At 35.0% G+C, this 10,865-nt stretch overlaps 1 pseudogene; it reads left to right on the top strand.

Moving 5' to 3' along the window:
- The first annotated feature begins 257 nt into the window (after nt 1-257).
- LOC123247508 lies at nt 258-8,443 on the top strand (annotated as a pseudogene).
- The last annotated feature ends 2,422 nt before the right edge of the window (nt 8,444-10,865 follow it).

Below are 10,865 nucleotides of genomic sequence, written 5' to 3'. Positions count from 1 at the left end.
CCAAAAACAAATAAGACAATTTGAAGGGAAGTAATGAAGAAACTAGAGACTGGGAGAAGTGACAAATGAAGAGTAGAGATAATAGATACTATAAATATGGAAAAGACAGAAAATAATTAATGCCTGGAGTGGTGGAGAGGCAACAGAGGATATGTGATGTGAATTAGGCTTTGAAATATGAATATGGCTTACTCAGCATAGCAGCAGCCTTTCTTACTGCACATAAGTCAGCTATTACCCCCAATGTTTTAGCAACCATGTCAAAGGGACTCCCAGGTAGCACTGATCTTGGCACAAACTTTGTAGATATCTTCCAACAAAAGAAAGGTAAGATCATTGCTAATATCTAAGGAAACAGGACTACTCCAAGCTACATTACCTTTGCTAACACAGATTGTTTAACTGGTGATACTGCAAAGAATAAAATTGCAATAAACATGCCAACTCAGTGTCTAAAGCCAAATGTCTGACTAATCACAAATTTGATTATTCAATTGTACACCAGAGTCAGACATAAAACATTGGTCTTTCGCAGTGATGAATGATACAGGAAGACCTAAGATCCAAGTGGAATATAAAAGGAAGACCAAAATTTTCTATCCAGAAGAAATATATTCTATGGCCTTGATCAAGATGAAAGAAACTGCCAAGGTTTCCTTTGGGAAGACTAACAAATGCTTTTTCACAGTACCATTCTACTACAATGATTCCCAACATCAGGCAATAAGAGGTGTTAGAACCATTGCTGGTCTCAATATGTTCCAAATCATCAATGAGCCAACTACTGATGCTTCTGCTTATGTTTTGGACAAAAGGGCAGTGCTGAGAGAAATGTGTTAATCTTTGACCTTGAAGATGACACTTTCAGTGTCTCTCTTCTTATCATTGAAGATGGCATGTTTGAAATAATTCACCCAGCTAGGAACACCCACTTGTTTGGGGAGGAATTTGACAACCACATGGCCAACCATTTCATTTGTGATTCAAATAAACAGACAAGAAGGACATCAGTGAGAAAAAGAGGGCTATCTACTATCTGTATACTACTTTGAATATGTAAAATATACTCTCTTTTCAAGAATCTAGGACGTTACTGAGACTATCTCTTTCTATGAAGGTATTCACTTCTAATACCTCTAACTGCTGTGCCTATTGGTAAGAACTGAATGCTGGGCAGAGCTAAAATGGCTATGGAGGAGTACGAACTTTCTGAATCTCCTTCCAACTAATCAACACAAAGAGTCTCAGAAGGACAGAAATCAAAATCAGACAAGTAAAGGGGCACACCCATGAGACTCAACCTTAAAGGTAGGTAATTTTGGAGATTTCCATGCTATAAGGAGGTGAAACTACACTTATCAAAGTGTGAGCTGATCACCCCTCCCCCACACCACCTACCACACCAGAGTCAGGGTCAGGGCTGGGCAATCTCTAAATTCTTAGCTGACCACAGATTTACCCCTGAGGGCAGTGCAAGGCCCTGGCAATGAGACTTGGGGACCAAGGCTGAAGATCACAGAGCCTAGACAACAAAGTGTGGATATTGGACAGAAACAAGAATGACCACAGCAGGGACTGGAAAAATAGCCTCAGGGAAAAATGCTTTAAAGTATGGTACACAAAGAACTGCCTAGAAAATTCTAACCAGGCAAAACCGTGTGAGACAGAACCTAAGAAAGCAATGTCCACCCACATGCAAGAACCACAATCCACAAGTAGCAAAAGAAATAAGCAAAAGCAGAAAAAACTTTTGACCCTGGATAATTTCTATGGTCAAAGGAGCAAAATACAGAAAAAAAGAGCAGAGAGCAACAAAAAAGCAGACACATACAAACTTAACCCCCCCCCCAATGGAAATTGGTCACAAGCTCTTGAGGAACTTAAAAAGGAGTCTAATAATCAAGTAATAAAGATAGAAGAAAAATAGGAAGAAAAGTGGGGAAACAAAATGAAAATAATTAAAAAATAAAGCTCAAAAGACAAAATCTTCCACATGGAAAAAGAGGCACAGGAATCACATGAAGTAATAAGAAAATTGGAGGCCAGAATTGATCTAATGGAAGCCATGAAAGGCAGGAGAGACCAAAATTAAAAGGGAAATCAAAAGATCATAGCTGAAAATCAGCCTTTAAAGACTAGAATTGGGCAATTAGAAGCTAATTATCTCACAAGACAGCAAGAATTGATAAAGCAAAATCAAAAGAATGAAAAATTAGAAGGAAAGATGAAATATCTCATTGAAAAGACAAATGATATAGAAAAGAGATCTAGGAGAGACAATCTGAGAATTATTGGTCTACCTGAAAGCCTGGAAAAAATAAAATCCTTGACATCATATTACAAGAAATTGTCCAAGAAAACTGCCCTGATATTCTTAAACAAGAGGGCAAAAAAGACATTGAAAGAGTAAGTACAGATCACCCCCTACATTAAATCCTCAAAAGACAACCCCCAGGAATTTAATAGGCAAATTGAAGAGCATCCAGGCCAAGGAAAAATATTGCAAGCAGTCAGTAAGAGACAATACAGATATCAAGAAGCCACAGTCAGTATTACATGGGAATCTGGCAGTCTCCACACTAAAGGACTGCAAAGCTTGAAATATATTCAGGAAGGCAAGAGAATTGGGTCTACAACCAATAATCACCTACCCATCAAAACTGACTATATACTTTCAGGGGGAAATATGAGCATTTAACAAAATAGGATATTTCTAAGCATTCTTAAAGAAGAGACCAGAACTAAGTGGAAAATCTGATGTCCAAATGCAAAGTTTAAGAGAACCATAAAAAAGTAAACAAGAAAGAGGTGGGGGAAATTTAATGCCTTCAATAATGTTAAATTGGTTATTTTTTATATGAAAAAATTATGTCTGTAACTCTTAAAAATTATTTTCATTATCATAGTAGATAGAAGAATTAATCATAGGCAGAGGTTGTGGTACTAAATTGTTTAAGATGATATGTAAAAAAGGGAGGAATAGAGGATGGTACTAAGAGAAACGAAGGAAGAAGAAAAATAGGATGAATGCTACCACTTAAAGAGGTGTTTGATGGGAGGGAGAGGGGAAGAATACTCTTATAAGAAGGGGAGGAAAGGAGTGGCAATAGGTAATACTTAAACCTTACTCTCAGTGGAATCTGTACTGAGAGAGAAGAGTGGCCACATATATTGTGTTATAGAATTGTATCTTACCCTACATGGAAATTGAGAGGGAATAATGAAGGGGTGGAGTGGGCCATGGATTTTTAAATGGGAAGGAAAGGTAGTGGGTGACAATTAATAGATCTTAAAGGAAAATGAGAGGGGAATAGGAAGGGAAGGGAAAGTAAAATAAGGGTGGGGAAAGGGGGAGTGATAAAAGCAAAACCCTAGTGTAAAAGGAAATAGTGAAAGAAGAAAAGGCAGGACTAAAAGAGGAAACTCACCAATAAAATGGAAGCAGAGAGCAAAGGGGATTAGAAAAAAAATCCTACCATATATTTTCTACAAGAAACACACATGAGGCAAGTAGAAACACACAGGGTAAAGGTAAGAAGTTGGAGCAAAATCTATTGGGTATCAGCTGAGAAATAGAAGGCAGAAGTAACAATTATAATATCTGACAAAGCCAAAGTAAAAATAGATCTGACTAAATGAGATAAGGAAGGTAATTACATTCTAATAAAAGACAGTATAGGCTATGAAGAAATATAAGCACTCAACATATATGCACCAAATGGTAGCATCTAGATTTTTAAAGGAGAAACTATTGGAGCTTAAGGAGGAAATAGATATTAAAACTATACTAGTGTGAGACCTGAACCATCCTCTATCAGATCTAGATAAATCAAACCAAAAAATAAATAAGAAAGTGGTAAGAGATATGAATTAAATCTTAGAAAAATTAGAGTTGATAGATATATGAAGAAAAATAAATAGGGGCAAAAAGGAATACACCTTCTTTTCAGCAGCACATGGTACATTCACAAAGATTCACTATGTACTAGTGCATAAAAACATTGCAAAAATTGAAAAAAGCAGAAATAATAAATACTACTTTTTCAGAGAAGAAAAAGAAATTGAAGGGATTAAAGTACGCAATGAAGAGACTAAACTATCACTCCTTGCAGATGATATGATGATCTACTTGAAGAATCCTAAAGAATCAACTAAAAAGCTAATGGAAATAATCAAGAACTTTAGCAAAGTTGCAGGGTACAAGATAAATCCACATAAATTATCATAATTTCTATATATTTCTAACACAACTCAGCAGCAAGAATCAGAAAGCTAAATTCCATTTAAAATCACTTTAGACAATGTAAAATATTTAGGAATCTGCTTACCAAGACAAATACAGGAATTATATGACTACAACTACAAAATACTTTTCACATAATTAATAAAGATCTAAATAATTGGAAAAGCATTAATTGCTCATGGGTAAAAATGAGCTAATATAATAAAAATGACAATCATGCCCAAAGTAATTTGCTTATTTAGTGCTATACCTATCAAACTACCAAGAAACTTTTTTATTGAATTAGAAGAAAACTATAACAAAATTCATTTGGAAGAACAAAAGATCAAGAATCTCAAGGGAACTAATAAAAAAAGTGAAAGATTAGGGCCTAGCACTACCAGATCTTAAACTGTAATATAAAGCAATGGTCATCAAAAGAATACAGTTAGGCTAAAAAATAGAAGGGAGCATCAATGGAACAGACTTCGGGTTAATGTCCTTAGCAAGATAGTTTAAAATAAACCCAAAGATCCCTGCTTTGGGGAGAAGAAACCACTATCTGACAAAAACTCCTGGGAAAATTGGGAAACAGTATGGGAGAAATTAGAAATTAGAAATTAGATGGGGAATATTACAAAACATAAAAATGAATAATTTTGATTACATTAAATTAAAAAGGTTTTGTACAAACAAAAGCAATGCAACCAAAATTAGAAGATAAGCAACAAATTGGGAAAGATCTTTATAACCAAAACCTCTGACAAAGGTCTAATTTCTTAGATTTATAAAAAGATAAATAAATTGTACAAAACCTCAAGCCATTCCCCAATTGGTAAATTGGCAAGAGGCATGAATAGGCAGTTTTCAGATAAAGAAATCAAAATTATCAATAAGCATATGAAAAAATGTTCTAAATGTCTCATAATTAGGGAAATGCAAATCAAAACAACTCTGAGTTACCACCTCACACCTACTAGTCTGGCCAATGCATTGCTGGTGGAGTTGTGATTTGATCCAACCATTCTGGAAGGCAATCTGTAACTATGCTCAAAGGGTGTTAAAATACTTCCTTCCCTTTGATTGGAAAATGAGGGAGTGTCTATCAATTGGTGAATGGCTGAACAAATTGTAGTATCTGATGGTGATAGAATACTATTTTGCTGAAAGGTATAATGAACTGAAGGATTTCTATGTGAATTGGAAAGACCTCCAGGAATTGATGCAGATTGAAAGGAGCTGAACCAGGAGAACATTGTTCACAGAGACTGATATGTTGTGCAAAATCAAATGTAATGGACTTCTCCACTAGCAGTAATGCAATGATCCAAGATAATTCTGAGGGACTTATGAGAAAGAACACTATCCACATCCAGAGAAAGTACTGTGGGAGTAAAAACACAGAATTAAAACATATGATTGATCATATGGTTCAATGGTGATATGATCAGGGATGTAGACTACGTGATCACTCTATTGCAAATATTAATAATATGAAAATAAATCTTCAATGATATATGTAAAGCCCAGTGGAAGTATTGGCTATAGGAGTTAGAAGGTAGGAGGGTAGGTAAAGAACATGAATCATGTAACCATGGAAAAATATTCTAAATTAATTAAATAACTTTTTTTTTACAAAAAGAACTGAATGCTGCCCTCTTCCAAAGCAAAATGGACAATGTGAAAAAGGTCCTAAGAGACACCAAGCTAGGTAAGTCCTTGGTTTGTGACATCTTGTGGGGGTGGAAATCTACTCAGAACTTCCAAATCCAGGAACTTCTGCATGGCTTCTTTACTGGCAAAGATCTCAACAAGAGAATCAATTCTTTTCCTTTTTAATCAAAGATATGTTATTTTTCAAATTATATGTAAAAACAAATTTCAACATACATTTTCTGAAATTATAAGATCCAAATTGTCTTCCTCCCTCCCTTCCCTCACCTTTCCTAGATATGGTAACTAATTTGATCTGTGTTATACACATATTATCATGCAAAATGTACATCTATATTAATCATTGTTGTAAGAAAATACTCATATAACACCAAAATCCTGAAATAAAACAAAAAACAAACTAATATAAAAATAGTGTGCTTTTATCTGCATCTAACTCCAACAGTTTTTCTTTAGAGATGGATAGAATTCTTTGCCATAAGTCATTCAGACTTATCCTGGATCACTGTATTGATGAGAGTAGCTAAGTCTTTCACTGGTGATCATTCCATAATATTAGTGTTGCTGTGTAGAATGTTCTCCTGGTTCTGCTTATTTTGCTCTGCATTAGTTTGTGAAGACCTTTCCAGCTTTTCCTGAAATCATCCTTATCATTTCTTACAGCAAAATAGTATTCCAACACCATCATATACAACAATTTGTTCAGCCAACCCCAAATTGATGGACATCTTCTCAATTTCCAATTCTTTTTCCCCACAAAAATTTCTGCTACAAATATTTTTGTGCAAGGAGGTCCTTGCCCCTATTTTATGACTTCTTTAGGATAAAGATCTAGTAGTGGCATTACAGGATCAAATGGTGTACAGTTTTATAGCCCCATTGTCATAGTTCCAAAGTGTACTCCCAAACAGTAGAATCAGTTCACAACTGAAGCAACAATGCATTAGTCTCCAAATTTAGCCATATCCCCCTCTAACATTTATTATGTACTGCCATATTGGCCCATCTGATAGGGACCAATATAATAGGTACCTCAGAGTAGTTTTAATTTGCATATCTCTAATCAAGAGTGATTTAGAACATTTTTTTCATATGTTTATTGATTTCTTCTTCTGAAAATTCTTGTTCATATCCTTTGACTATTTGTCAATTGAGGAATTACTTGTATTCTTACAAATTTGAGAAAGACCTTAGAGAAATTTACTCTAGAAATTTTCCCCAGTTTGTGGTTTCCCTTCTAATCTTGGTTCCATTGGTTTGTTTGTACAAAAGCTTTTTAATTTAATATACTCAAAATTACTTATTTTATAGCTTATAATTCTTTCTGTCTCTAGTCTGGTCATAAATACTTCTCCATAAATCTTATAGGTAAAATATTCATATTTTTCTAATTTACTTATGGTGTCACTCTTTATATCTAAATCATATATCCATTTCAACCTTGTCTTGGTATATCATATGATAAATTATTGGTCTATACCCAGTTTCTGCCATATTGTTTTCCTGTTTTCCGAGCAGTTTTTGTTAAATTTGAGTTCTTATCCCAAAAGCTGGGATCTTTGGTTTATCAAACACTGGGTTGGTAAGATCATTTGCACCTATATATTGTGTATCTAATCTATTCCATTGATCCACCATTCTATTTCTTAGCCAGTACCAAACTGTTTGATGGTTTCTACTTTACCATACAGTTTAAGATCTGAGACTGATAGGCCACCTTCCCTGACAATTTTTCAATCCCTTGCTATTCTTGACCTTTTCTTATTTCAGATGAATTTGAGTACCAATTCTGTTTAGGCTGTTACCTATAGTGCATTTGTTCATGCTGTCAACTCATCTGAAGATAAATCTGAGAATGTTCAAGACTCGGTGCTGTCAATCATCGCTCCTTTTCCATGATTTGAAACTGCTGGTGGAATTTGGACAATTCTGATCAAAGCTAGTATTCCTAGCTGTACAAAACCCTTATCACCACCAAGTAGACACAGACTTACTTAGACACCCACTTGGTGTGCTTATTCAGGTTTATGAAGGGGGAGAGAAAAATGACAAGGGATAACAATCTGCTTGGCAAGTTTGAACTCACAGTAATTCCCCTTCTCCAAGAGTATTTCTTAAATTGAAATATTTGACATTGATGCAAATGGAATCCTCAATAGTTCTGCTGTGGAAAAGAACAAAGGCAAGGAGAAGAAGATCACTAACACCAATGAAAAAGGTCATATGAATAAAAATGACATTGGGCATATGGTCCAGGTGGCTGAGAAGTACACAGATGAAAATGAGAAGCAGAGAGGAAAAAGTGACCTCCAGGAAATTCCAAAGCAAAATCATTGAGGAAAACAATCAAGATCCTTGACAAATGTAATGAAATAGTTATCTGGCTAAATAAGAATAAGACTGCTGAGAAGAAGAATGTGAGCCTCAGCAGAAAGAACCAGAGGTTTACAATATCATCATTACTAGATTTTACTATAATGCAGGAGTCATGCCAGGAAGCATGCCTGGTGGGTTCCCATGGGATCATTCCCTACTGGAGGTGTGTAGAGAGCCATAAATAAACAGTTTAATCTGTAAATCCTATCAGATCCAGCTATAGCTGATGATTATAACTAATTTATTACTCCTTTCATTATTAAAATGTTTTCCTGTGTAATAAATCATTTTAATTTAAAGAAAAAGGGGAAATATGTGGGAAGCCAAAAAGAGAATAGATAAAAATCTGAGACTCATCTTTTGACCCTTTTTGTGATCCTTGTAATTTCTTGTTGAAAAGTATTGTGGCCTTATTGAAGAGCTTTAGGTTCCTAGCAGGCCAGCATTTAAAAGGTTAACACTTCCCTCTCCCCCCCGCCCTCCGCTTGGCAAGGAATGCAGCTGCCTGGTATAGCTAAGGCCAAAATCTTAGCAGGGGCAATTCAATCCTGAGAAAAATATTCCCTGACTTGGCTTCTGATAAGAACCCAGTCAAAATTCAGCCTTGGCCTTGGTCTGTTCTGAAGCCAATGAGATGTTTTGTGTTTTGATATGACATAATTTATAACTTCTGCACATCTGCAAAATTTTTTGGGGTTTTTTGTGTGTGAAATGTGTCTTGAAATATATACATATATACATATATATATATATATTAAACTTCATGCTCCTGAAGACAGAGCTGGAAGCATGAGCTAAAAGATGTTCAGTGTCCCTTATTTCCTTATCAACTAAACTGTCCTTATCAGATTATCAGAGATGATAAAGAGATCTAGAGAGAGGTGCTTCTTTAAACTCACCATTGAAGAGGTTGATTAAACACACAAGAAAAAAGAACATTTCACATAGTTTTCTAAAAACTGGAGCACTCAAATTTTTAGCCAACTCAGTGGCAGCTTAAACATAACATATAAACCACTGTGTAAATCTGGACATTCAGGACACTTGAATGTATGTATGTAGGGAGGTAGTACTACATAGTGGAGAAAGCAATGAACTGGGTTAGAGACAGATTGAGAAGGATCTTGACTGCCTTGGGATTTTGTATTTATCATAGAAGGAAACAAGAAGAACTAGAGATTTTTTGAGAAGTACAACAACATGGCAAAAATGCTCTTTTAGAAAGATGAATCTGGCAGTGATGTGTAAGATAGATTGTTGGGGGAGAGATGCTGGAGACAGGGACATCAGTTAGGAAACCACGGCAATAAAGCAGGCATGAATTCAAAAGAAACCTGCAGTAGCAACAGTAGAAATGGAAAGGAAGTGATGGATGAGAGAGGTTAGGAAGGAAGAATCAACAGGACTTAGTAATTGATTGCCTATGAGGGTTAGGGGAGAAGAAAAAGCAACATATACACTCAAGAATTAATCTCCTAAATCTAGCCCTGTTATCTCATTGCCTGATCCTGCCAAATACACACTAAGCTCAGTTTAGGTCATGGTAAGGCAAGGCATGGGTAGTGAATAGCTGCTGTTTCTTTCACTGATGCTATAAAATGAGTTTTTGTATGATAGATTATAAAAACTTCCCTGTACCTTATTAAATAATTAAATATGAATTTTTTAAATTATAAATTTAAAAATAAAAAAGAATCAAATATGTACTACACCAATAATAACTGCAAGGGTATTTATTTTACAGATAACTTGATAATATCAGGAATTATGTCACTAGAGCAATAAAGGATTAATTTAAAGTAAATTAACAAGAATTTAGACGGTGGGTTGTAAGTCTTCAGACACTAGGTTATTTTCATGTAGTATCCTCATTGAGTAATTTGAGAGTTCAAGGGATACAGAAGCACATAGTTGGTGATACTTGACCCTTTCTTTTAAAGAAAGATTAAGGTAGTTAGAAAATTACTCATGAAAAGATTTACCCAGTACCTTAAGGACTAGATTAAAGAAAAGAAACTTTAGACATTCCATAGCCTGCTCTTCTCTTTTTATACACAATTTCCATTTGACCTTAATATAATTGATAAATGAACAAAGAAATGTTTATTAAATATCAACTAGTTCCAGGCACTCTTCTAAGTTCTGAGAATTCAAATACAAAGAATGAAAAATACTCTCAAGTAGCTTACAGTCCTAATTCTTTAAAGTTTTATTTGGGGAAATGTGTGCCCATGTCAAATCAAAGAACTTCAGAGTGAAAGGGATTTTACCAGCAAACTAGTCCATGTTCCAGCCAAATTAGGGTGCTCATTTGTATATATCATTTGTATACGGCCTTCCATTTCCTACTTCCAAGCCTTTGCATAGACAAACTTCCATATTTGTAATACCATATCTTATTACTCTACCTCTTAGAAACCCTACCTCCCTTCAAGGATCATCTCATTAGTCTCTTTCCATACTAGGTATTTCCTGATACTGCTGTTGTTAGATACCTTCATCCTACAAATTACTTCTATTTACTTTATGTACCTACAAGCAATTCTGCTGTAATTTATGTTTTGAAATCACTAATTTATTCCAACATGATTGT

The sequence above is a fragment of the Gracilinanus agilis genome, chromosome 1 (genome assembly GCF_016433145.1).
Source record: "Gracilinanus agilis isolate LMUSP501 chromosome 1, AgileGrace, whole genome shotgun sequence".
Taxonomy (NCBI): domain Eukaryota; kingdom Metazoa; phylum Chordata; class Mammalia; order Didelphimorphia; family Didelphidae; genus Gracilinanus; species Gracilinanus agilis.
This window is presented reverse-complemented; position numbering and strand designations above follow the sequence as displayed.